At 38.4% G+C, this 25,354-nt stretch overlaps 1 protein-coding gene across 4 annotated transcripts in view; it reads left to right on the top strand.

The window, feature by feature from the left end:
• Positions 1 to 4,684, top strand: part of tsnare1 (T-SNARE Domain Containing 1) — a 100,271-nt gene extending 95,587 nt beyond the window's left edge. For 3 of the 4 annotated variants that reach the window (XR_008963386.1, XR_008963385.1, XM_057340287.1), the window contains one exon: positions 3,930 to 4,684. The gene's annotated coding sequence lies outside the window, so the exon portion shown is untranslated. The remainder of the gene's footprint in view (positions 1 to 3,929) is intronic. The other variant, XR_008963387.1, reaches the window with a different exon arrangement.
• The last annotated feature ends 20,670 nt before the right edge of the window (positions 4,685 to 25,354 follow it).

Genomic DNA, 25,354 nt, shown 5'->3' on the forward strand with positions numbered 1-25,354 from the left:
AGAATTTTAGTTGGCAGTTCACATTGTTTCTGCCTCCCACTTTTAATGAGTAGCCCTCTCAATTCTTTTTAGTCCCTTTCATGTTTACGAAATCTCTCTCTCCGCATCCTTTTTGTTGTTTTGCCTTTGTGTGCAGTTCTGTATGTATGCACACATGTGGATGAGAAGTGGCCCGGCATGGGTCGGAAGAGTATAACAGGTGAGAAACACATCAAAAGGCTGCCGAGCCCTTTACGTTTATTTCATTGGGCGTCTCTGACCCCTCCGTGTGTCAGCATTGGGCTCAGATCAGCCTCGCAGAGGCAGACAGACACAGACAGGTCATTTGAGATCAAACTTACTGTTCAGACCCTGGTGACGTGACAGGGAAGTCTTAGGCGCAGCAGGTGAAATAAGCACGTCTGGAAGAAAAAACTGTGAGAATTGTGGGTAAAATGTGATGCTTTGAAGGATGTGGAGTGTAAATTATGGGAGTGGTGCAGACAGTGTAAGGAATCAAGTGTTTAGCTTCTTAATTTAATTTTACATTCATTTCTCCTTTTTGTGAAAGTGAAAGTATCCTATTTGTCACCTCTGTGTGATGTGAGCTCTGCATTAGTAGTGACCACACGTACACCCGGAGCAGTGGGCAGCTATCACTGCAGCGCCCGGGGAGCATGTAGGGGTAAGGTGCCTTGCTCAAGGGCACCTCAGTCGTTACCCGCCGGCCCAACCTTCTGGTCACGAGTCCGGCTCTCTAACCATGAGGCCACGACTGCCTTTAGCAGTGGTAGGCAGGACAACAGGGTGCTTGAGGCTGCCGGATCTCTCCAGGTTACGTAAATGCTGATTCATTTGTTTCATTTGTCAGTTGAGTGGTTCACATTTTACTGCACAGATGGAGCCTTTCTGCAGATGGGGGTGTCACGTGTCATGGATTTAAAATCCTATTATGAGTAAGAACTAATAGGTCAAAGGTTAGCCCACTGTGTTGACAAGACATCTGTGTGGTATTTTTGATATCCTTGTATGCCAGTGTGGCATATGTGTCTATATAGCCCTTGTAAAAACTTTATGAGAAACAAAAAAGTAGGAGATGCTTACAGCACATACAGTATACAGAATATAATATAGCGATTATTCTGGGATCTGGGATTTAGCTTCACTATCTTGTGAAAGGCATGCATTTTCAAAATATTTTATACAATTTTAGTTTTATAATAAAAGAAAAAAAAATATTGGCACAATTTTATTTTTCTCCATATATATAATTTAGGAAACATGCTTTATACAAATACATACTGTAAATAAATGTATGCTAAACATGAAAAGGATGTACTGTACAGTGCAGATTTATTTGACTGCTTTTTGCCATTATTTTGTATTAAATATAATTTAAACATATATAGAGCATGTTTCCTAAATGAGATAATGAAAATTATAAAACGGTCAGTTCTGGTCCTTGATTCTGATTGGCTGAGCGGAGTTCTAAGCCATTATAAAATACCCCAATATATAACGGCTGACTGCACCACATAGCCTAAATATCATTTTATTTACTTTATTTTATGAAACCTTGCTAAGCATATGGAATAACCGTTTTATAAAAGCAATAAGCCTCCGCTTCGCGTCGTGCCACAACGCCCTTAGCTGTTATAAAATGCACTGTAACCCACTGCTTCGCGGGGCTTATTGCTTTAATATATAACGTAATGTGTCAAAAAATTGATAAAATAATGTATGACTTTTACAAGATAATAAAGATAAAGCAGCCAATAAAATCCCAGAATAAATGGGAATTCCTCTCATCCTTTTTAAAAACCATTTCGGGTTGAGACCTCAAGATGTTGTCTGATAAATAACAAAAGTACATTTTTGCTAATTTTGGGCAAAGGGTGGCGACATTAAAAATGCTAATGTATATACTGTATATATACACAGCAAAATCGCCAGTGTTAAAAAGGGTCAAATTAACTCTCACAGTGTTTATATAATCCACACTTTGAGAGTGTGGATTATATATACACCGTGTCACGGTCCCACCGTCTTGTTTATGAAATTCTAGTCATGTGGTGGGATCGGGGCAGAGTCCTTAGGTTATGTGTGGAGAGAAACATATTGTTGTCCATTTGACAATAATATACATTCTCTCCAGTGTCTTGTCATTGGCCCCGCTCCTCTCGTTTCCTTGTCATCTTCCCCTGAGTGTTTAATTACCCACACCTGCCCCGTGACGTTATCCCTTGTTTGTCTTACCTATGTATACCCTCTTGTTTCTTTGTCCTGTGTTCGGTCATTGTATGTGGTGTGCGTTCCCGATGTTCCTCGTTATGCCTGTACCCCTTGTTGCCGTGTCGTCTGTATAGTAAGTGTAGAGTTTAATCTTTGTCAAGTGTTGTTTAGTTGAGTTTAGTGTTTAGTTAGTTTATGTCCCTTTTTGCTTATATTATATCCTGTTCTTGTTTACACCCCATTGCGGGTTTTTGTTTTGTGTTTATTATCTGTTATTAAAGTCTTGTCTGTTAACCCCTTCACTGCCTGCCTGCGCTTGGGTTCTTCCACCCCCACGAGCGTGACACACCGTGAGTGTTAATTTGACCTTTTTTAACACTGGTGATTTTACTGTGATTAAATTTATTTTGGATTTTGTAGTAACAGGCAGTTATACATTTTTAAAGTTGTTATTTTCTTTGTTTGTATGCATCTTTGGAATATCATGTTGATCATCATTTTGGCTTTCAGGGGATGTGAGATTCGCTGTTCATTCTTGTCATCATTCTCTGCCCTGACCATTCAAAACGCTTTTCACGGCCCATGATACTAAGCAGGGAATAATGCCTTCCTAACTCTCATTTACTCGAAAGTTTCTTGTTTGTGCAGTGAAAAAGGATCATTTCAGATGAAAGTGATGAGCTATGGCCTTTTATGGATTCTCTGGTTTTGTGATTAATGAAGCACTTCTGTTCCAGACTTAGGCCAGCACTTAATTAAAACTTTAACTCTGACTACCAACCATAAATTACCTCCCCAAACCTCAGGACAATTCCAGAATAAAGTGTAAAACTTGCTTCCAGATCAGTTGATGTTTGTGGTGTGGAGATCTGGAGCATGGGACCGGTGTTTATTTGTTTGTTCCACTAACTGAAGTAGCCGCAAGGTTTGGCAATGTTATGTGAAATGTTTTCTTTTTTAGTGGTTTACAAAAACATTGTTGAAGCCGACTCGTAAACAAAACTGTGACCCAACTCAACCCATCCAGCGCTCATAACTCAATTACTTTGAAATGATAGAATTATATTATTGCGTTGTTAAAATCTCGATTCTTACTGGAAAATGTTCCAATTTGTAGATACATTTTTTATTAAAGGTCCAGTGAATGAAATTTAGTGGCATCTGGCGGTGAGGTTGCAAATTGCAGCCAACGTCTCGCCCCTTTCAAAGTGCTATGGTGGCTGACGTAGGATTAAGATGTCGTCACGTTTTTTCTCTTTGCCGAAGGAGATCACATATTTACGAAACACGCTCTATGGAGCAGTTTGTCCGTTTATAGCTACTCTAGAAACAACATGGCGAATTCCATTTAAGTAGATAGAAATAGTTCATTCTAAGGTGATAAAAACACAACGCTTCATTATGTAAGGTCTTTATACACCTCTGAAGACATAGTTATGTCTATTATATTGCATTTCTGTCAATAGATCCTCCAAAAAAATACACATTGGATCTTTAAATATATATACTGTAGAGGTTAACTAATCGGCTCCTTAATAGTTACTCCTATTTTATTTCACAAATCACAAAACCTAATGCATGAATTTCTTCCAAAAAAATGTGTCTCTCTTGCCAGTTTGTGGTCTTGTTTGGGCACAGGTTGGGTGGCATATCTCTCTCCCTCATGATGGTGTTACAAAGCTTTGTGACTTCTGACCTTTTCTGTGATTCTCTTTCAGAGATCTGTGTTCCCACCCGCTGTGACCTCTTTCCATCTTCCCGTCGAAAAGGGAGTCCACACTAAGAGGTGTCCACCTGCACTCTCCTCCTGTCTTCTCTTTTCTCTCTGTACTTCTGTTCGAGCGGGTGCTTTATTTGTGTATGCGTGTGTGAACGTTGGGTAAAACAGTCTATTTTTATCAGTGCTTTGTTCTGTAATGTGCAATGAATTGCTCCTTACCTCTTCAACGTGGGCTCCAAAGCAAAGAACAAACTCCAAGACTTGATGTTGCTCTGGGATTTTATGCCAACATTAAAACCAGTTTCCTTCATTTTGGCCAGTTTGCATATCAGCTCATGTCGATCTTTTGCCACTTATTCACACTGTGCTCAAGATACATATTTTTCTAGGGCGCAAATTATCTGTGACAAAACGATGTAACGCTGCCACACTCGTTTCCCCAACATTCTTTGAATGCAGTTTGTTATAGAAAACATAAAGGGTTGACTTTTATTTTCAATATTGTGACCTGCTGTATTTGTTTACCAAAAGCTGATATTGAATGCAGCAGGAAGCCCAATGTTGTTACAAAACTCCTGCTAGGAAAAAGAAGACAATTGTTTTTATTTGCATAACCATAAAAGCATAAATATAAAAGCTTATTCGAAAAGGTTCTGCATCGTCTTGTATTGATTGTATTGCTCTAATTGTCCTTCGTTTATGGCTTTATTTTTTAAAATTGTTTCTGTGCTGGCTTTGAATAAACAATACGTAAAGATCAATGTCTCCAATTATTTCTCTCACACACCCACACGTACCTGATATTTCCATCATAACAGAGACTTCAACTCTTTTTTAAACCGAGCTCATGACCTTTTCTCTCACCCCTGATCCTAAATCTAACCCTAAGACATTGTTTAATGTGTATTGATGTGTTTGAGTTGCAGGAACAGTTAAACACAATGGAGCAAATGTCACGGGTTTCCACATTGTGAGCACAGTTTAATCCCTATAAAGTAGCTGAAACTAAAACACAGGGCGCGAGAGAGAGATTTAAAGATACGGTTTATTATGTTTTTTACATTATAGGACGATATATTTTGTATCCTACCCCCTTGGTTAAAAAACGAACCCTTACAGATACCTGTTGACCCTTGAATAAGTTCACAGCAAAACATGATTTGGCCAATCCACAACGTCAAGTGTCCTCACAACTTAGTTTTTTGACATTTTACAATATTGGATATAGGACATATTTAAGAACTTGGCCCTAAGCGAAGAGGCAAACATGTAGACACACACGTTCTCGAACTCTAGGCTCATACCAGATCAGCAGATTCTACTAGAATGGGAACTGACTTCAAAATGATAGAAATAATAGCTTTGTACCGGCTCAGTCGTGCAGCCTGTTAATCAACATGAGACAGGAACTTTGTGTCACACTATTTCATTCAGAGACCGGCAACAAGCCTACTACTTTTCCCCTCAGAGTGATTATCTTCATTGTCAGATGATGGCCTTGGAGAGGAGAGAAAGTGAAGACGGAATTTGAATAAGGTACTGTATGCCCATTGCTTCCTCTGTCATAGCAATTTTGCCTGCTACAGAATTTTAATGTTCGCTGTATTTCTGGATCTTTGTGGATCGCTGTAGAAACTGCTTAAGCATATGCATTGATGAATGTGTAGTTTTAGCTTTGCTTCTGGGTTGGAAAGAAGAGGGGAATTACAATCTACTATTCATTTCTTTGCCATTTTTACAAAAGGAATAAACAGGAATAAAATAAATACTTTATAATTGAATGCATTGCCAGATTAGTTTAGACATAACACTGTGCATTATCTTAGATCAGTGGTTCTCAAACTTTTTCGTTATGAGGCCCCCTTTTTGTAGAGTGCATGTAGAGTTATGAGGCCCCCCAAATAAAGACTTATAATCTTAAACTAAGAATTTTAATTAAGCCAAAAACATCTTCGTTTAAACAATCCGGGAACATCAATTCTTTTGGTTGGTGGTCTTATTTTTCTGGTGTTTGATTGCATATAATTGTAATAAATTTCAGTTTTTCATAAAATGCCACAAAATCTGTGCCCCCCCCCGGATCCATCTTGGGAGTGTCATGGTTCTGCCACCAGACCAAGAAAGAAATGACATGAGGAGGCAGAATCATGACAGAACCTCATGTTTAATGCGGAGAGGCATTTTTGGCCCTTATGGCTTGCCATACACTCTCTCCGGTCTCGTCTTTGTCCCCGCCCCCTCGTTTCCTTATTATTGATTGTTAATTATTTCATGCCCCACAGCTGTTCCCCTCTTTATTTATCCCATTTATAATGCCCTTGTGTTTTCTGTCCTGTGCTGGTTCATTGTGATTTGTTTGGTGAGTTCTTGTGCCTTGTCAGTCTAGTCTAGTCTAGTCTAGTCTAGTTTTGTAGTTCATATCAAAAGTTTATTTTAGTCTTGTTTAAGTGTAGTTAGTCTTAGTCCTGTCTTATCATGCTATTATTTTTCCCTGTTTTGTTATGTTACCCCCTCGTGGGTTTTTGTTTTTTTATCTGTTCTGATTAAACGTCTTGTTAACCCCTAACCCGCTGTCTGCACCTGGGTCCTCACCTCTGTCCATGTCTCACCACGATCGTGACAGGGCGCCCCCCAGTTTGAGAACCACTATGTTAGACTATGATTTCTGCACAAGTCGAACACCTGTGTGATGTCATGTTGTTCAACCAGGGTGGTGCAAATGATGGACAAAGTTACATTTTTGGAAACCCACATCATCAGTTTCTTCAGTGATTCATTGTACCGTGAACAGAAAACCCAACCCTGTTTGAATTCAAGATGCACCTGTAATCCTGTTAGAGGTAGGTCATTTCACAAAAACAACTCCTAAATGTTTTGACAGATTGATATTAAACGTCAAAACATGGTCAAGTCGACTTGGATAAATGCAAAAAATGTAATAACCAGTTCTAATTTGATAAAATCTAAAGTGATGATCCCACCTGTCTGAGATTTTTTTTAAGTGTGAGTGGGTTTGGTCGGTACATTATAAAAGTGAAGTATAAAATGAGTAATTATAGCTTCTGTCTGAACATGTAGTTTATGTTGGGGTTGGCTGGCACAAGTGCAACTTGAATCACGAAAAAAAAGTGATATTGGATGCATCTGCTTTATACCTTCAAACATACGTTTTCTTTTGCACCTAGTTGAGTTATTTTAATGTTTGGTTCACTAGAGATTTAACAAACAAAGAAAAAAAGAATTCTACCACCCACAGGATCCCCCTACGTATTAAACATATGTCCATGTTTCTCTTTGTGTTTAAAGAGACTAATTTCTGTAGATAATGTTTATCTTATCCACACAATGGTAGAAGTATAGATGTTAACAGGCTGACTATTTTTTGTTAGATTTATCTTTGTTTGGGTGTTAACAGCATTGGCTGTCTGGCAGAAACAGTGTATCATCAACTTCTCTTGGCTGTCCCATTTGCAACTCTGTTAGTAGGGATAAATCTCTGAGTTATTGCTCCTTGAGGCAGCATGAATCAGGCTGTCCTCTATAGAGAAAATGTAAGTCTTTCTTAGGGCTTGAGCTCTGGAAACATATTGTCGTGTTGGTATCTATAGTGATCACAAAGTATTGGGGATCAACTCTTTCTAGACACAAAATTGTGCAGCAAGTCACATCAGTAAATAAAAAAATGACATATTAAGAAATAAGCTACAGCAGATTTGCCAACTCCAGCAAAATATTGATTTGTATTGTTATAATTGGAGAAAAGTAAACTTGCAGTGAATGCATACAAACGATTGCTGTCGTTTTATCGGGTTAATCATTATAAAGAAAATGTTTTTTTTCTCTAGACTGTGGGCTTTTTGCTTTAAATTATCTTCGTATGGGACACGAAGTTATTTTTATATGAAATATGAATTAATATTTTTATTTCAATTATTTTATTTTAATATTAATGAATTAATTAGCACATAATTAGCATATTTCAATGGACTAAAACTTCTTTATTTGATCGATGCTTCTTTAAGAAATGATTAAGGTATCATTTTTTTGTCTATTGAAAACGTATTTTAAGAGCTATAGTCACAGTAATAATAATAGTAATAATAATTAAAATATTAATAACAACATAATTACAAATAAACTTTTTTAACTTTGATCTGTGGGCCTCTTTTAGAAATTATTTTGCTGTGTATGATTATGTCTTTTTTGTCTGTTAAAAAAATATTATTATTATTATTATAGACGGTATGCCTTTGTAATGCTTTGCTTTAAATGATCTACATATGAGACCCTTAGTGCTTTTATATTAAATATAAAATGAATATTTTGTATTTAAATATGAATAAATTAGCACATGTTTAATTGAAAAAACTTCTTTATTTTGATGGACAGACCTTTTAGAACTGATTATGCGGTGTGTGATTATTTTTTGTCTCTTCAAAGCGAATTTTAATAGCCATAGCCACATAAATGAGAAACATTTGTCACAGGCTTTCATTAAAGGTTCCCATCATGATAGTAGTCACTTTCGCGCACATAAAGGTAGACAGCAAGGTCAATAACAGAATCGCATTTTCAACTGGTTAGGCAACAGACAAATTTGCTATTGACAGGTACAGGTTGGAATTAAAAGGGAAACGGATGTGTGTTTGTTATCAGGGATTTCTAAAATGCCTCCGGCTGGCATTGATCGCACAAAAGGACTGTCTGCGTGGAGTCAGCGAGGGTGTTTATGCGTCAGGCGGTGCGCTTTGCCATCGAGGCTTTGACAGGTTGCCTCATATCACTGACTTATAGATAAATGTCTTCCAACACTTCATAAGTTCTCGACGACCGGGCTGCTCACCCACCGCTGCGTTATAAAGAGCAGCGAAATGTCAGTAAATCCAATCCATGAGCACTGATATATAAACTCCATGTCATGATTGTTTGTCATGGGATTATTTTGGAACGCATGTTGTAGATTTTGACATTGTAATAATTGCAATTCTCTTCATGTGCTGAGTTTCATTCCTATAAAAATGAGGGACAAAAGTCAATTGTACGCTGAAGTCATGATTGCCTAAAGATATACATAGGTCACCCAAAAATGTATGACTCTTTATGTGGAACACAAACATTTCTCAAAATACAGTATATTTTGTTTAAGTGGTTTCGTATCCGTACAATGGAAGTCAATGGGGTGGAATGGTCTGGAATGACTTGAGGGTGAGTGAAGAATTTTCATTTTGGGGTAAACTATCCCTTTAAAGTTATGGACTTCTTGTTCACATTCCTATTGTTGTAAAGGGTTTTAATGAGTAAATTGTCACAAAAACCTTTGCAAATATAGCGTCCAATCAAATGTCGCCTTAGTGTGTGCTATGTTAATACAGAAATGCAGGGGAATTCGTGTTAAGAGTGAAAGCCCAATCTTACAGGGCAGCTGATACGTTCACACCTGGCATCTTTGTAGACTTAAAAAGCTTTTCACAGACATCAGAAGAAACTTTGAGTCTGAAAATAGATCTCTCACTGAAGGGGTGTGTTTATAATCACATCTTGAGTATGTCAGTAGAAAATTAAGTATTGTGCAGTTGGACAGCTAGCAATCGAGAGTTCATAGCGTATCATTATGTTGATGACAACTTCGGTGTCGCACTGAAATATCTCTGTCGAAATTAGATGCACTCGGTCAATTTACACCTTTTAATTTCTGCTGAACTTCCTCTGGTTGTCTTTGTACAACTTATGGTTCAATTCTGTGAGACGGGGAAAAAATCTCAGAAATGTCTTTGGGAGGCTTAGGAACCAAACTGTAGGAGGCGCTGTGAATTAGTTTCCAAACGATGACTGCTAAACAACAGCCTTTTTTAGTTATAATAGACCACAGACATACATAGGCGTCACATTGGCCTCTAATTTGTAAGTCTGTCTCCAAATTCCAAATTTTTACACATCTGTGTTGCATAGTAAAGTGTTTGTTCTCAGGTGAAGCTGCACATTTAAAGGTGCAGTCAGAAAACAGAAGGGCTGGCGTTGCCCAGGCATCTCATGCATAATGGATCTTTCCGTGCATGTTCTCAGAGAGGAAAGCTGTCAGGACCGGTTAGACCCTGCCGGAGGAAGATTGCACCCACGTCCCACCAGGCATACGCTTCTGTCTGGCCCGTGCATTAACACGTCTGTTTTGATCTTTGGCCTGGTTTGCAGGATCTTACAAGTTGTCTTACGCTTAAAAGACGCTGCTTAACAATTCACAATGACTTTCTTGACTGCATCTGGTACAGAGAGGTGTAAATATGAGCTTTTGTGTTTTTCTTCGGAAATGAGAAAATCCCTTGGTTTCACTGTTAGGAAAATACATCTTGGTGTAATAAGTCCTTGGGTCTAGATAAGCATCGCCGCTCTGGCTATTTTAGAGCAAAACCACATTTCATATAAACAGGCTTTTAAAGAAACAGTTCAACCCATTTTCATGTCATTATAAAACCGTATGTTTTTCTTATAGAAGGCGTGAATGTGGCCCAGGACACACTAACATAACAGCTTGACCACATTACGCTTGCACAACCTAGATTTTGCTATGAGGGCAGTGTGTACCAGTTCAGCACCTGTCGACCACTCGTCACCTCTTTCTTTGTGTGGACCCTTACTCCAAAATGCTTTCATGTGGTAAACATTCAGTGAGATTAGATGTAGGATGTCAGTCATTTTCCTTTTTTCCCCTTCGGCGCAGGTTCACTTGTGCTGAAAACCGAGAGAAGAATGCGCCGCTCTCAGCCTGGAATTTGCAAACATTAAAATGACATTCTGTCAGTGTTCGGCACATGAGAGACAGCGTGAAGACTGGGCTGTCTGCACCATATGCAGCCAAGCGCTTATTCATGAAATGGAATTATTCTCTTACAATAGCTCGGCGTACTTCTGAGGCTGCGTCCTGTTGCTGGACTTTAAATCTCTTAGCCGACTGGCAGCCTTTGTTTTAAATCGGCTCAACCGTTCTGTTCAGTATCTGTGTGTGTGATTGCACACACCTTTTCACATGTGAGAGTTGTTATAGAAATAATCAGGGAATGAAGACAGATCTTAAATTTCATCATCGTGCATGCACTCTCGTGTTGTTCAAAACCTGTATGTGACCCTTTCTTCTGTGGAGCACAAGAGAAGATATTTTGAGAAATGTCTCAGTAGTTGTGTGCCCTTGTAATGGAAGTCAATGGGGTCCAGTGTTGTTCGGTTACCAACATTCTTCAAAATATCTTCTTTTGTGTTCTGTAGAAGAAAAAAAGTCATACTGATTTGGAATCCCATGAGGGTGAGTTAACGATGAAAGAATTTTCATTTTTAGGTGAACTATCCCTTTAACTATTGGCTAGGTTACTGTGAACTCTTAGAAGAAAAGGGCTATATAGAATCCCGATTCACTTTTTTTAAGTATCTAAAATTCAAAAGAAACAGATGGTCGATCCATGTTTGGGAAACATTTGGACAAACCCTCCTGTAGGTTTGAATTAAATATTTTAGCCAAGCATTGGTCAAATCAACCAAAATAATATGGTCAACCGATCTGCCACTGGTGTTTCTATGGATCTCAAAATTGCATCAGAATTATTATTTTGCTGTTCTAGTGTACTGTATATTAAAGGAGTAGTTCATTTTCAAAATACATGTTCATGATAATTTACTCACCCCCATGTCATCCAAGATGTATATGTATGTGTTTCTTTAGTCGAAAAGAAATGAAGGTTTTTGATGGAAACATTCCAGGATTTTTCTCCATATAGTGGATTTCAATGGACTCCGAACGGTCAAAATGACAGTTTCAGTGCAGCTTCAAAGGGCTTTAAACGATACCAGACGATGAATAAGGCTCTTATCCAGTGAAACGATCGGTCATTTTGTTTCATGACTTCACGTAATACGTAATTACATTGAAAAGGTCACGCTTACGTATTACATGAAGTCATGAACGCGCATCGCAGAACAGAGCAAGGCGAGCATTTGTGTTTATAAAACATATACATTTTTATTTTTTTTAGAAAATGACCGATCGTTTCCTGAAACTGTCATTTTGACCTTCAACCATTTGGAGTCCATTGAAGTCCACTATATGCAGAAAAATCCTGGAATGTTTTCATCAAAAACCTTCATTTCTTTTCGACTAAAGAAACAAATACATAAACATCAAATTATCATGAACATTTATTTTGAAAATTAACTACTCCTTTAACTTATTATTTATTTATAAATAGCACAAAAAAGGTCACATGAATCCAAGCATCTGCCAAACTGTCGATGACAATAATTCAAAGAGATAACAAAGCAGAATATTTACACAATGAACCACATCACTCACTCTCAAGCCTCTTTTTTTTTTGACTGGCTATGATTTCCATTGTGATGAATGTACAATAGGGCAAATTATAAAACGAAAGTTACACAAGAGACGTATGCGTTGTGCACATCGAGAGGGTGCAATCATTCAGACCCAGGCAATTTCTCTCCAAACGTTTTATCTGTAATTGCACTCGGATGTTTTCACCCAAAAGATTGTTGTTTTGCAAGATTCAATGTTTCTGTTTTGACTGTGCTTGGGGTTAAGGATATCTTGCAGCTGAAGATGAGCTTTTTTTGTCTTTCTTTGCTGTTTTCTGCTATGATAACCGAATTGAGTGATGATCTCACAAACGTACAGAGCGGCGGTGTGTTCATTATTGGATGCGTAACAAGGCAACCTGAATTGGGCTGATCTCCGAAAACATCCTTCTCTGTAAAAGGCAGAGATATAAAAGCTTTTCACAGCATGTGGCTTTGAAAGATGATCAAAGAAGCTAAGCTAAACTCGAGGCTGGAGATATGGAACCAAACATCAATTTGTGTCTGATAATGTCCAATTTTCAAGAGGTCAGGATAGTTGGCCCTTTTTAAGCTTCAGAACCAAGACTAATGAAGACGGTGGCGGTATTCACAAACATATCACAAAATAAGACATTTAGTTACCGTGATCCTTGGCCCTTAATACACAATAGAAAAAATCAAGAGAATCTGCTTATTAGAGTCAATTTATTATACACATACAGTATAACCAGTCAGTTCCTAATCAGTGCACTCTTTCCATTTCTCTTTGATCATCTTTTGTTTTCTCTTCAGACACCCAACAGTCTATTGGATCATACTGCAAAACTACAGAAAGTGTGGCCACACCCACATGAGGATGAATTCAAACCAAATACTTCTGCTCAGCATGTATGCGTTTATGGGTCAGAGCTCGTTATTTTTCAGATTAATATATAACACAGGTGGATGGATGATACATGTCTGCAGTCCAGGTTAGAAATGCGTTTTGATCATTGATGGCTATACCGCGTTCTTGTCATTCAGTGCACCTCGTGGCCATTAGCTGGTGGTAGTCTCAGACTGACCACTCAATTACGAGCTCTTCCTCTTGTGATGAGGAGCGGGGGGCGTTCACTCCTGCACACGGCCCTCATCGGAGCAGGCTATTACCAGGCTTAATTACAAGACAGCCAGGCATAAGTCAACAGCCACTGGGAATAAGTCTGTCCGGCGATATACAGTGACCCTCACGCAGCTGAAAAATACAGCCATCTATTTTAATAGAGCTTTACATTAATTCGGCCACGCACGCATGCAGGCGAGCTGAAGAATAATACCATAAACCATTAACATAAGACACCTCATCTAGAGATGAAATGGAATCATTTAGTTGAATACCCACAATCCTCTTTGCAGGAATGGAACATTTACTTCGCCAGCCCTGAGAAAGCCAGGTAATAAATGTTCATGTTCATGTAAAACAACCCAATTTAAAATATGTAACGATCCTTAGTAGAGTTTGGTCCGAAAGTCTTTGGCCATTAGTGGAAATGCATTATTCGGTCATTCATTACAAATTATGTTGTCAGCATAACAATTTGAGTGAAAGTGAATTCAAATATTTATCTAAATTTCTTCTTTTCCTAGAAAGTTTTCAAAAGAATTTTGGGGAACATTTTCTTTGGTTAGTAACCTAGAAAGGGGAGAATTTTGTATTGTATTCCTTATTCTCCTTTTTGTTTGGTGGTAAAAAAATTAAGTCTTTATTCGTTTTTAATGGTCTATCTGTTTTATTCCCAGATGTACATTAGATTTTGAATCCCGGACTCTCAATGTGCTATTACACCGCACTGTATATTAAATAAATAAAACACTTGACAACTAATGAAGGTATGTCATTACAAGCTAACATCACTAAAGTTAGTTGAAATATTTTCTAACGCGCATGAAATGTAATGCACAAGAAATCCGTTTATCTATTCGTAACACAAGGGAACTTAATTATCGTACACTGAATCACGTCTTAATTAAACCGTATAATTCATTCATTTAGAAGTTTTAAACGCCATTGTTTAAACATGTTTAGAAATAATATCATGAAACTGCGGAGCCTTGTGAGCATAATGCATTAGAGCACGAACCTGGCTTTGATTATCAGCTTGTTTTTATCTTAACCTTAACTATCATATCTAAAGAGCAAACTGGAGATGATACATCAGTGAACATCTGGTGCGACGATGTGATTTCAGTCTACAGCTCAATGACAGCAAACAAATGAAATGTGTTAATGAAATACAAGTATTTATATTATTGTGAAATTCTAATAATGCACATTCATTTTCATGGGCACGTAAGTCCATTATGTAAATATGCCAGATTTAGCCATACAGGCTGGTCCATACGTAGAAACTTCAAATGAAAAAATAACTAGAAACATAACACAGTATTGAAAAAATCGCAGTATTAAAAAAGTTACGCATCCGTGCGTGTGTTCCCACAACTGTAGTAATATCAGTCATTTTTGACCTTTTTGTGGAAACGGCTTATAAATCAAACTAAATGATGTTGAAATGTAACAATGCCGAATGGTTTGAGTGTTAGGTTTAGGGGATATCTGCAGTTTGTACAGTATAAAAATCATTATTTCCATAGAAAGTCACCATAAAACATGGAAACCGCGTGCGTGTGTGTGTGTGTGTGTGTGCGCGCTCTCACTCTAAATGAGTGAAGTTGTTTCATTTACATGAGTTACATTACAAAAACCAAAACAGCTGCTGCAAGGCATCTGACCAATTTATTATTCGTGTGTTATTCAATTACAACACAAAGGCACTGTCTTTGCATTCTCATCATAACAAATTACCTCCAAACAAATAATTAGTGCTGGGAATAAATGTCTTGTCATACTTCATTATGACACAACATGCCAGGAATGAGTTCTGAAATATCAAGAGTTCGGCTCAGTTTGTGTGCCCTGAGATTGTGTTAAGCGTGTGTCCATGGACATGCCAAGCTTCATACTTTTTCTGAGTAACTCTTTGATATGTCTCGTGATTTCACATGCTGTTCTTACCCGCTTGCACACATTAAAGCATGTGGCGGTTTTTGTCTGGAAAATCAGTTCTGTCAAAGAAAGATAATATTAAGTGCATATATTTCTTGTAAAGACAGAGCACTTTGGCGTCTTAACCATTCTTAAGCTCAAACTTCACTGCAACTTCAGAACGACATTCTTTTGGCCCGGCCTATTTGAAAATAAGGCTCAAACCAATACAATGAATTATATTAATAACTATTTTTAGAGCTTTAGACAAAAATTCTGCGTTTAACATTCTGAACCAAACTATAGACATCCACGCAGAGCAGGGACGACTTCTGAACCGCTTTGTCTTCATGAAACCTCATTGGAGTCATCACGAGGAGGCATTTCATATTCTTATTAAGCAGAACTCCATAACATCATTTGTCATAAATATTCCTACAGGGCACAGGGTGATGATTTTTGAGAAACCGTTCCATTATGAATGAGCAGCGTGATTTTCCCCTTCTTTAATTACACTGCAACATAGACCTAGAGGACAGAGTTAATAAAACCGCCTGTTATGCAACCGCAATAATTAACAGCTTTTTAAATGTTAACAGTTAATGTTCTAATCAACCTTTCTGAAACACAGCACTTAGTTCATTTGGAAAAGCCCCTAAGTATGCATAAAGAACATGAAATGGAAGGGGGGGGGGCTCGACAACAATGAAAGAGCTAGATTCTTCGTAGTTTTGAGTAAATAATGAGTAAATAATATAGTGATCGTATTGTCATACCAGTCTTTTTACATGGATGAGTCTACTTTTTCGCTCTCCCTTTTATCAGTAGTCATTAACACTAACTAACGTTGTTTGTCTAGACATGTTGACTCTTCACACTATCAAGGTCTCTTTGAACATCTTAAGCAAACAAGCCCATCGAAAGCAGATTATTGAACAGCTACACTTGGTTATTATTATGATCACTGCGGGACCGATGGGGTTTTAATGAACTATGAGGCAAACAGGAAAATCCTGTTGTTAAACAGTCGGCATATGATAACACAAAAAGCTCTACTGTATTAATTTACACAGTAATTACTATTGATTCAATGTGCGGCTTTATATCATTAAGATGGAACCCGATACAGCCTACATAATCAATGTTCGTTTGTGTCCTTTGGAGGACAAACACGTCGTTTCTAATTTATTAAAATTCCCTCATTATGAATCTATTCCCTTTGGGTGAATTTGATTTCTATTGAATGCACTTTGTGTTTTAGGTTTGTGAAAAAGATACGATACGATTAGTAGTGCGATGCACAGTTTGGGCATAGAATTAGCAGTTAGAGTCAATGAAATAAATAGCTGCTGAATTAGCTTTGATATCCGGTAACCCTCAATTTAGCTGTTGTTGGGTTTAGCGCTGGTATAAACCTTAACATGTACATATATGTGACGCAGTGTGTGAAAACCAGGCTAGAGTCTCAATCTAATAATGCGTTAACAAGTAACACAGTTTGATATTCACCATTGATTTCACTACCGTTTTCAAGATATCGAAATTAAAGTTGTCAAGGTGATATTGCAAGGTATCATGTTCAGTATGTAGGATGATAGGATAAAAAATGACTTTAGCTGGATTTTCACAGACTGGGTCACATATATACTGTCACAACCCTTTCTGGTTTCCCCGGTAGTTTGGACTTTTAGTTTGTTTCTTTTGAGTTCCTGTTTCCTGTCCTATTTTGTAGTCATTTGTAGTTCTTTTGTTCAGTGGTTCCCTGTTGATTGTCTCCTGTTAGCCCTCTTTAGTTTGTGTATATATACCCCAGTGTCTAGTGTCGATTGTTGTTAATGTTATGTTGGTGTCTGTCTAGTTTATTTTTGGATGTTTTGGGATTACCCTATGGAATACAGTATATATTAAAAACAAAAACTGCATTTGGATCCGCTCTCAGTGGTCCCTTGCTGCAACGCAACATATGCCCCCAAAACAAGTAAATGCTGATTCTTAACTAGCACATATTATTTATTCATTATGTTTTCATGCAAAGCGACTAATAATGACGGTATTCTCCAGGTAGCCCAGTAAACACAGTCTCGATGTCATAAATGCTTGCAAAATAAAGGGAATGGATTGAAGTGACATATACAGATTATTAATCTCCCGTTTAATTCTAATTATAATGTCTTAATGGTCATTGTCATACTGTACAGCTTCAGACAGAACCGCAAGAGCTGCAACGTTCTCAGTGCAGTTCCTGCTTTTACACCTTTGAATGCAAATCGCTTCTTTTAGCCGGACTATAGCTGCGTCTGTGCTAGAGGTAAAAGTAAGGGGAGGAAAATAAAATAAGATCTAAAAAGATCAATAAATGTTTCATCAGATTTAAAGGATGGCATTACGCTGAGCTTTATGGAGGCCCCGACGCTGTTTCAGGGTGGTCGAGTCCTTGGGAATTTAAAGAAAAGTTTATAGCGTTGTAAACATGCTACCATTCTTTTTTCCATTTCGTCCACATAAAGCGCAGACAGATCTGTAAATCTGCAATGCATGGAGGAGGTAGGCGCCGCTCTATCTCTCTTTCCCATCCGCCGGCGTTTCTCGTGCACTCCATTGTCCTTCAAACTATTATTCTAATAGGGCCCGTTTATCCTCTGATGTTTGAGATGCGGTACAATCGTCGTAAAGTAAACACGGTGCACGCGCATTATCTCGATGTCCTGTTTATATTGCTTCTGATCTATGATAAAACAACACAGCTGTCGCAGAGTGCGAAAACAATACAAACGATCTCTTGCCCTTCCTCGCTGCGGGGTGATATTTTAACAAACATCTACAACCAGATTGGCGCATCTGTGTTTGTTGATAATATTAGATAAATGATGCAGCGGAGGTCTGCGTTTAGTTCATTTCACTTCTGATTGAACTTTTCTGATAACAGTCATTATCACAGAGCGTTTGGCAGTGTCAAATCGCTAACACAATAACAAAAAATCTGTTTAAATTTAAGAAACAATTTAATAAGGAACCCTCTGGTTTTAGAAGAATAAGGCTGTAAGCGGACAGCCAGTGGGCCACATTTACATTTATGCATTTGGCGGAGGATTTTACAGCAAGTAAACAAGATGTCCCCAGCCAAAAGTTATCAGCAGGCCCACACAGAATCTGCACCAAACTAAGAAAACAGAGAGCGCTTAGAAATCTTGCTGAATTGGAACGGACATTATTTACAAAATTATACACATCCCCTGGCTTTTCCCTCTTACTGTAAATAGCTAATTTAATTACTTTTGGCCATGCTTTCAGCTACCAATAAGCGCAATGTACTCCTTGCTTAGTTTAATCAAATCCACAGAATTCTGCTGTAAAATGAATGCAAAACTCACATGTAATATATATTAATAAAACATGCAAATAAAGTAACATGTCAATACATTATAATTAACATTAATAGTAATAAAACTCCATTTCAAAGCTCCTTAAATAGCATTTGAGATGTGATGTTGACATATTTGGTTTGCATCCATATATTAAATTCAGCTCAGCACTTCAAAAATTGAAATGGACACCTGTAGGCTTCCCCAAGGGGTCAGACTGCATACACTCTCATGTGACAAAAATACAATAACAGGACAGCCGGTCTGAATCATTCAAGCCCCAAGGCTCCGCGAAGAGGCGTCAGCCCGGAGGAGATGATTCAAACTGAGAAGGTGTTGGGAGGGTAAAGGGAAGCCTGCAGTAATGGATTTTCTTTGGCTTCTGTCTGTATTAAAATAAGATCGTGTCTTGGCACAATACAGGTTGTGAATGCTTTGCTGGAATTTCACAGTTTTGGCAACACAGATTTACTTACAGATGAGTAGATAATTGAAGAGGTTCCAAGTGTTTAACCTATTCATTAGACCACATGAACCATTGAATTCTGTGCACTAGATTTAGTGCTGTTATAGGGGTGTTATGACACGGCTAAAAGGAATATTATGGTTTGTTTTAGATGTGATGCAATGTGTATACACGATTTAAGGTTGAAAAACGCTGTATTTCCACACACCGTGCATGTTTGTATCTCCTCTTTGCTCCGCCTCTCTGAAACGCATAGAATTTTAACAAAGCTCATGGCTCTGAAAAGTGCGTAATGATTGGTGGAATACTGCAAGCGTGTGAGGGAAATGTAACGCCTCTTACCATATTTGGAACATCAGGTTCCTCTTCAATTGTTCTGACAGGTACGTCCACCTTACTTGTGTCTACATTTGGGCGGTCTCAGTCAAATCAGACCACGAACTGAGGTAGATTTGTGGGGGTGTGGCTACAAGAGGCGTTTCAGGCAGGTCTGGGTGAGCATTCGCTTTTACTTTGTACATAGAATGACTCTTTTGTTCCCACACTTTCATTTCTGCAATTTTACATATCTAATACACGCATGGGCAACTTATAACACAGAAAAACACGTGTTCGCACCGTATGACCCCTTTAAATTAGAAAATTACCTGAATATGAAAATCCTCTTCGACATCTTATGCTAGGTTGTGGAACAGACCATCAGCATTTTTAAAACGTCCATGGACGCTTCAGTGAACCGAATGAGGTACGTTGTCTCTTGTGTTTTGGTGTTTTATAAACATTCCCAAAGCATGTTAATGTATTTTGATGAACAATAACATTGACATGGTTACAGGAACTCGCATTCAAAACACTCATAGTTTTTTATCAGACTGGCTGTATCTGTCTTTGTGCGCAGCCCAAGATTCTTTCTTCGCATTTCATAGAAAGCACCTCCTCGTGCAATCTATCTCATCTGCCATTGGAGAACCCCAAGATGCAGGCGTTGACAGGCTGGATGCTCCGGGCCCTCCTCTGTGGATTTTCACACCACGTAACTGACTGTTGTTTGGATTCATAACCGCAGTGATTGAGTGTTGCTGGCAGGCCGGCTGCCACCGCAGCTGACAAACGGCAGCGAGCACTAGCGGCGAGGGAAATCACGCCACTGTCCCGCAGACGGCTCCTAATCATTTCCCGTGTTTGTGTTCTTAGTGGCCCTTTAGTACTGCTGTCCATCACGCACCTTGCATTTTGCGCTGTGGTCGTTTTTTTCTCTCTTTTTGCTGAGTGATACGTGTTGGATTGGAACATTCTCTGTGTGTTTTTATTACTGATTTAGATATTGTATACTGTTGCAGCATTGATTTATGTAAAAGTAACTATTTCAAAGCCTTATTAGTTAAACACACGGGGGAAATCTTCACCCACTTCCCCGAGATGTTTTTACTACACGAGGATTACAGCCATGGGAATTCTCCTTAAGGCTAGTTCAAGGTTTTTTGTTTTAATTTAATTGTAAATGTAGTTTTTAATTTGGCTTTGGCCTCTAAACAAGGACACATTTTTATAGCGTGGGTCAAGTTGTCACAAATGTATGGTGCTATATGCAGATTCTGAAGATTAAATGAATATTTCTCAACTTTTTGAATGTTGTTAATTCATATAACATCAAACTGGTGAACATTTTCTATATTCAGAGCACAAATTCATTGCATATGCCCATTCTCTTTCGATTGACAGGATATTTCGGCCCTGATCATCATCTGTTTTCAAACTATCATACGATACAGTTTATCGACCGATATATCGGTGCATTTCTTATATTAAGCGAATATTTCTGAGGGAAGGTTTATTTTTGAGAGTTGGTTGCTGTATAAGCACTTATCCTAATGTCTTCAATAAGATATGTTGATACCTTCATTTTTTACCTAGAAAAAAAGCTAAAGCTTATTAAACACTATCACGGAAGCAATGGAATTGTAAAACAATTATTAAACGCACATATAAGCTACAGAAAACATTTATAAAAATTTGACTTAAAAAAAAAACCTGCGTCACAGTTTGCCCTGATCTCCCTGTATCTTTTTTTTTTCAAAAGAAGGCTCTTAAAAGCTCCTTCTTTTTTCCAAACCTCAGAGGAAACGCCGTATTTATTATTTTCCAAACTGTTTACCGTGTAGGAGAGGGACTCGGCAAGGAAGGTGTCCTGAGAGTCCTATTATTAGTCATGGTACAGCTGTGAGAGCCCTGAATGATGAGGTGTCTTCACAGCTGGAATAAAAAGCAGACACCAGTCTGAACAGATAATGAGAGAGGATAGAGCGTGTTTTCATAGTTGCTTGATAATTGCTGATTAAATATTGATACACAATGTCTGTATTCACAGGAAATATATATGTGGGCAGGAATTCAATTGAGCTCAACAATCCGCTGTGTTGCCCTCCAGATATCCTGCAGATGTCAAATCCGAGATGTTGCAGATTTTTCAAATGTACAGTATGTCCCCGACTTGCCACGAGGCCTGCCGGAGGCCTGTGTTTATTGGCCTCTAAATGCCAGCGTTGGATCACTGCATCCTGCCTTTGTTTCAAAAAAGGAATCCCTAATGTTAAAGTGCAGAGACACTATTATTTTCTTTGATCCAGCTTTGATCGCAGATGGGTAAAAACCCAATTTATTCTCCTTGGCAATAGGCTTCGGATATTGCAATACTACTTTTAATAAGTTGGTAAATGAATATGCGTCACAGTATAAGTTTACACGTCTAATGAGATGTGCTCTATTTAAAAGGTTCATTAAAACTGCATATTGTGTTTAATTTAGCTCTCCGGTGATTAAGTAGAGTTTTACAACAGATATTTAGCTATTTTACAAGACGAAACCATTACTACATTTTGACAAATGGTCAATGATTGTTTGTTTATTTGTGATATTACTTGGTCTTCTGTAATTGAGCTGTTAACTGTTAGGTGCTACACATTCTTAGTTTTCCAGAATCTGAATCAGTGGCTATATGACATCTCTTCACATGTAAGAAAGTCAGAAAGAGCTTTATTGCCAAGTATGTTTGCACATACAAGGAACTTGTTTTGATGACAAGGAGCTTCCCGTACAAAAAAAGCAAATAAATAAATATACACACACACACACACACACACCCATATAAATATACACATCAATAAAAATAGTGTGTATGTTCATGTCTGGTATACACAGTGAATACAATTTACAGTACACAGAATTTATGTCAAATGTAGGACATTTGAGGGACAGGATGTGTGAATATTTATTGGTGTTTTAAGGCCGTTTGTAATGACCAGTGGGTGGTAAATCGTTAAATATATATACAGTATATATGTATATTGCCTTTGGAATATATGAAAATATATTTTGATGTGCAATACTAAAAAAGTTAACGTTTTATCTTTTTTATTTGTCCAAATTCTGCAAGGGGGCAAAAGGGACGTGTAAACTCAATTGCCTACGTTGCTCAGCAATACTGTTCTTGTCCGTTCACATTGCTTCAGTATTTTTAGCACTGGTAATTGTGTTTAATCATACTGATGTGGAGGAAACAGTCCCATCAGACTTAATTACCTTTTTTATACAACCTGTAATAAAATCTGCAAAGTCTGCAAGAGGCATCTCCATCACATTATCATCTGCACATTTAAAACAATAGATGAGAAAATAAGTTTTAGAAATGACTACACATCATAAATGCATACTTGTATTACATTTTCAATCAAATGTATATCATTTTATTCAGTGAAACGGTTGTGGGTAGTTTGATAAGATTGTATCGATGCTGTTGAAGGAACTGCGATTTCTTGTTTATGCCACTGGATGTATTCTAAAAGCCTCAAAGAGGTTTTGAGAGCAGAAATGCAAGAAAAGCTGTTTCGCTTTGAAGAAGAAGCCTCTTTTGCCTTTGTGCTCCATCTGTTATCGCCGCCTTCTATTGACAACACATTAATCGCTGAAGCTCAGAGCGGCTTTTACCCAAAGTCTCTTGTTGTGTGCCCGTAGCAGCAGGCCATTGGTTCAAATCCCATCGGCATACTGCACGTTTGTTGTTGTGGAAAAGTGGGTTGTTAATGTGTGTAGAAGGGCCTGCATTGTACTGTAGATCTGTCGAGATTCAGTCCGCATGTGTCAACACGAGCCCAAAGGGAGCTCTAATCAGCGCGGGAGTGCACTCCAGGGCCCAGTAGACCTGTTTGCTGATTGCCGGAGATGATAGATGGGCCCGCTGTGGACCCTTAGACCGGGCCAGAGCAGTGCCGTCCCCTTCCTGCTAACCCAGCCTGACACCTTCACAGCCCACCTGCAGCTTACGTGTCGGCACGACTCATTGCCACGCTCCAGAAAGCAAGACCAAAATAGCCCGTCTCCACACCCCCTTCTTTTATCGCACCACATTTTCCCATCCACATGTTTACTTGTATGCCACTGATAGCTGGGCTGCGATGCGCTTTTTGAGATTCATGCTCGATTTCTTTTAAAAGCATTCACTTTAAATTGTGGGCCGAGGAGATGCATACACGAACCACGTGCACCATTTCTTGTTCTCAAACTTCCTTTTCTAAAATACGCTTTCTTCGACTGGCAGATTCGAAAATGACCCTCGGGGGGAGAAAATACATCACATTTTGCAGGTCACGCTTTGTGTTTCATTAGTTGCGTGATTTCTAACTACACTTGAGGGGATGTTGGTTGTATATATTCAATGGTCGCGTAGCAACAGGGAGAACAACTAAATGATGGGAACAAATGGGCTGTGTTGTAGGAATTGATCATCCATCACCCCTGTGGCCAAAGAGGACCAATAGTTTCTACTCAAAAATTTCAGGTACTAGAAATGGATCGATTTGATTGATTCAGCCTCGATTTGCTTGTGGCAGCCAATTAAATTGAGTTATTCCTCCTGCGGCAATTGTAGCGTGACAGGTCTGTGGCCGCTACGCCAGACAGAAGCTCTCGCATGAGGTGGACGTCCTCTTAAAATAACCCTGGCAAGTGCCAGTGATACCTTATTCTTTCCTACCCCGATCATGTTTTTACACACGCATGTCTTTTTTTCTGCAACTCGGATGTGATGTAAAATACCAAGGAAATACTAAATAATCTCATCTCTGTTAATAGAAGAGCATATAACAGCATACTGTCGATTCTGATTCCATTATGCGCCGATTGGAAAATTGGCATGTAAACGGATTATAGAAATTGTTTTTGGGATTAAGCAGTTATCAGATAGTGTATGTAATTCCACTTGTTTGTATTCCTAACAGCGAGGAAAAAACTCAGAGCTCATTAAGGAAACATGACTTCCCTGTAAAACACAATGCAGACAACAGAAAGAGTAACTTCACCCATCTGTGTACCAATTTTACGTCCGCTAACTTCTGCTTCTATTCTTCTAGGGAGTGAAAAAGCACCTTTGCTTCCCATCTGAAGTGATGGAGATGAGCCCAGTCCCCACATCTCTGGAATGGTAAACACAACCCACACATGCACACGCATATACTCCACCAGAAGCATTATGCCGGTAAAAATGTTGAGTTTGAGCCAGGTGGATTTTAACAGGATCCTCGACGATATATACATTTATGAAATTACCAGGACTACCAATGGGACCCATTTTAGAAAACAAGGTGCATGATATCCCTCAATCCTGTATTACGTCACTGTTTTATAAACCAATTTGTTTGTCGAATTTGCGCAATATGTCACAAAAAATCTGACGAATAAACCATGTTTCCAGTGTGGTTAAGCATCTGTGGTTGCATAAGTAGGATGTCCATTGCTGCAAGCAGATTTGGTCAATGTACCCTATAGGTTACATTTTGAGTCTAATGGGAATATTTGAAAACAAATCTAAGCCTCGTTGGTAAATATAAAATACATTTCAGTGCATCTCAACAATCTGTTATTCGGTACAAAAAGAACATTCGCCGAGTGGTGATGATCATAGATCACAGCAAATCAATTTTGTTGAAATGTGATAGATTTTTTTTTTTATGTTGTTTTAAGTCAAATGCGTTTAAAGCCACTGGATGAGTGTTCATGAGCATGCGTACGCGAGTCTCGAGTGTGTGCGCGCACACTTATTCCCATGTGTTTGCACTCACCGCCTTGATAATTGTCTCTGATTTGTGCATTCGCCGAGTTATCTTGTCAGTACATGAGTAAATGAATGTTTTATGAGTCTAGGCCTTTTAAGTACGCTCTTTCCCCAGTCTCAAGCTGTCACT

Source organism: Triplophysa rosa, linkage group LG8, assembly GCF_024868665.1.
Source record: "Triplophysa rosa linkage group LG8, Trosa_1v2, whole genome shotgun sequence".
Lineage (NCBI taxonomy): Eukaryota > Metazoa > Chordata > Actinopteri > Cypriniformes > Nemacheilidae > Triplophysa > Triplophysa rosa.